The sequence below is a fragment of the Neltuma alba genome, unplaced genomic scaffold (assembly GCF_004799145.2).
Source record: "Neltuma alba isolate B1F8T4 unplaced genomic scaffold, ASM479914v2 tig00010230_pilon, whole genome shotgun sequence".
Classification (NCBI taxonomy): Eukaryota; Viridiplantae; Streptophyta; class Magnoliopsida; order Fabales; family Fabaceae; genus Neltuma; species Neltuma alba.
This window is the reverse complement of record NW_021635162.1, coordinates 59,252-63,061: the sequence shown is the minus strand read 5'-3', so window position 1 is coordinate 63,061 and position 3,810 is coordinate 59,252. Positions and strand designations below refer to the sequence as shown.

Below are 3,810 nucleotides of genomic sequence, written 5' to 3'. Positions count from 1 at the left end.
CAAGTTTGATTTCTCTTATTATCTTATGCTGACAGGGGCCAGCCCCCTAATTTTAAAATTATTATTCATATTCAAATTTTATATAATGTATGGATTTTTTTTAAAAAAAATCACGCTAAATCTCAAAGAAAATCAAATTTAAAGAGAAAATAATAATAATAGTAGTATAATTCCAATATTTATTAAATTGGAAGAAACAAAAGACTTAGCTAACTACTCAGGAAGCATATTCAATGGAACTAGATTTGTGGGTTCATTAAATAGCAAGCAGACTTGTGTGTGATCCTAGATTCCTAGTCTAAGCATAAAGTTCCCAGTTCATGATAATTGAAATTGAAATTTTGGCAAAAGCTGTTTTGCTCTTTTTCTTTTCTTTTTCCCTCCCACCGTGGGCCCTAATAAAATACAAGTTGCACATGGGTATACATGAGCTGAGAATCGTATTTGTTTATATACAGAGACACACATACATATATTACCTGACAGAATTGTATTTGTTTTAGTGGCTTCACATGCAAAATTTAGCCCTTCGGATAGTAACTACAATGAACCCAAATTCCATAGAGAGCTTCTAGGAACCTTCTTGTGATAAATGATAATACGAGCTCACATGCAGTGCCTCACAGGTCATCAGTCATCACTTATTCCTCTTTCTTCTTTCCATTTTTAGGTAAGTTCCTCTTCCTTGGTTGCATTAACCAATCCACAAATCTGGGCGCTATTAAATGTCTCTGTAGGCGCCTCTCTATATAGATATCAATAAATTAGGCCAACTCATTTGCTTGAATATATTGCTGCCATGGCCACACGTGAATCTTCTCTGCAGTATAGGGTTTAGACGCCTCCCTCTATAAAATACAATGAAACATTTTAGAGTTGCTTTTTTTAACCTTGTGTTAATCCTGAATCAGAGGAATCTAGTCACATCTTGGCCCCAGGCTGATCAGTTTGTGATAAACATAAATTGCATCTCATGTATTGCCATGAGAAGTCAGCAATCTCTCATTTTAACTGTAAGATTTTCGGGCTTGGTTCCATTCTTGATGGGTCAAACTATTTGATTAGATATTAAGAGAATATTTCAATCAAATATCCAAATAAGATTATGATATTTTGACTCGGTCAAACATCTTGAATCAAATCCAGTCAGTTACAATATAAGTTAAATTAATTTATATTGTACAGATTAAATATATATTAGAGATATATATATTGAGAATTAATTAAGGTTGATTTTGGATTTAAATTTAAATTCATAATTGTATCAGTTAAGAAATATTTGAATATTCGAATTCAAATTTAAACTAATGGACTTAGTGGATATTTTGCCTTCTCAAAATACCCCTAGCTAAAGCTATAAATAGAGGCCTCCATCCATCAGTGCAACTCACCCCAATAGTTGAGTTTTCTCTCTTGTGTGGTGCTCTGGCATCTAATATTCTCTCTTGTGTGTTGCTCTGCTGTGCCACTCAAGTTTAGATTCCTGTAGTTTAAACTCTGCATACGCATCGGTAGATCAACTTGTGGAGTTTTGGAGGAATAACCCGGATCCGAACATGGATCCAACCTGGTATGCGTTTTGTTTTCGTTTATATTTAACATTTCTAACATCATCTAGTAACATGAAAAATCTCCTAAGAATGAAAAGTCATGGGTTCAATCCACTTATAATTTCGAACCTTTAGATGAAGTTCATCATTAGCCCATCCAAACGCATAAACATGCCACGGGACACAGATGACTGCAAAAAGGGAAGGAAACCTTCGAAATATTCAAAACAGAATAGTAATTTATATTCAACTTGTTGATTATAGGGAAAACAATAGGAATGTTGAATACACTGCATCTGTAATTGGAAGTGAAACTATTCCTACATGGATCCAACCCAACCAAATATGTGATTTAGAAATAATATTTGAAAAGAAAAGAAGAAGCCAAAATTGAGCAAAAGGAATTACTATCTACTCTAGCATGTCGATCAATTCAATCCTCTTCATCAATCACCTTAGTGCCCAAACCTTTCCATTCTTCTCGAGGAACATCTGCAACAGTGACTAATGAATAAAACTCCTCCTTTGCATCTTCTTCATGGTTTCTTTTGCGAGCTATGCGAACACGCATTCTTCTTCGGACACTTCGAATTCCTTGGCTCCACACAAGTTTGTTAAGCTTGACATCCACCCTCACATCACTTGTTTCCATTGCTTTCTGGGCAAACTTCCTAATTTCCTTGATTGCCTTTGGAGCCTTCTTTTGAATGTGCTGCATAAAGTTTAGCCATAATAAAATCCATTAAGATGACACAGAGGTACATAAGATCCACAGGCAAAGTAACCAGACAAAATCCTCATCCCGAAGCATATCAAATACTGTTACTAAAAACTTATAGCAGAAACTTGACAATCAATAAATTTTCCAGAGCTGATGCCCTTGCTTCTAGTGCAACATAACCAACAAAAGGCATGTCTTTACTCATAATTTGATTAGAAAATAACCGCAGAATGCAAATACCGGAATACTGCAACAGCATTCTCATACACAACCAGCTTGAAATCTCGTACTGAAGTCCATTATGCTATATTTTTCCAATCTCCCATAGTAACAAAGTAAACTGATCACTGAAATCAATACAACAGCGATACCAAAAACTGAAACAGAGATGAAAGCTGTCAAATGCACTCGAATGGAACAATAAGGATAAAGTGTAGATGTCAATATTAGCTCTGAATATGTCACCATCAAACAAGTCGCTGAATCCTTCCTGCCAATGCTTTCTACAAGGTATAAATTGGCTCATTTTCTAATTTTAAGTCAGAAAGCAATACAGATATCAGCCATGTCAAATAATGGATCACTTATGAAGCCGAAAAGTGACCTAGGAACGTCCTTGTTTGAGTTTCAGTTTAACATCTCAGAATTGCTAGAAACAGGGCACCCTGCAGGTGAACACACCCAACTTCATCCCGCATTGCCAATTATTAAGGTCGATCACATAACCAGACAAACGTTGTCTATGACTACCATGATCAGGGCGGCTCATTAAATGTGTAATGAAAATTGTTGCTTAAGAAGATTTTGATGCCAAACCTTGGGAAATGGGAATCTAAAACCAGCAAAGCTATAAGCAACATCGAACAATTGAAATGGAAAATTGAAAATTCTATCTCAAACCTATTCACCAAATTTCTGAGTCACAACTCACAGACTCCAGATAACTATTCACAAGCAAAAACTCATACAGACAAATCGAATTGGATAACAAGAAAGATAGAAATGGCCAAGTCAACTAACCATCCATGCAAGCGCTTGTGAAGGTTGACCGTGTACTCTCTAGTTAGCGCCTCCTCCTTTCTTCTGTTGGCCACCTTCTCCACCATTTTTAGTAGCTTCACTAATCCCAGGCCTCACTGTCTGTGGTGGCGGCAACACCCGCAGAAAACTGTTAGTCCGAGTCACGTCCTACAAACGCTGTCCTTAAGAACTATTCGGCAACCACTGACAAGTGAGGAAGCGGCACTTCCTAGGATTACACGGACTCCTCCTGCAAGAACAAGGTGAACAGAACAACAGAAGGAAAACATAAACTCAGGCAGGCAGAGGAAATTTCAGAGGAGGAGAGAGGTGCACGAAAACTCAAGTGCGAGATGCCTAAGCTTCCGCCCTGAAGCACCTTATATAGGCCTCAACCCATTGTTTCGTTAAACACAGATTAATCACGTTTAAATGTGATTAATATCACCGTTTCAGACGTTGCAGCAATGAAGGTGCTTAATGCAGCGGTTTCTGAATGTTGGATGATTAAGGCATGTT

At 37.0% G+C, this 3,810-nt stretch overlaps 1 pseudogene; it reads right to left on the bottom strand.

Moving 5' to 3' along the window:
• Nucleotides 1–1,983: 1,983 nt before the first annotated feature.
• On the bottom strand, nt 1,984–3,377 carry LOC114755073 (60S ribosomal protein L31-like; annotated as a pseudogene).
• Between the last annotated feature and the right edge of the window lie 433 nt (nt 3,378–3,810).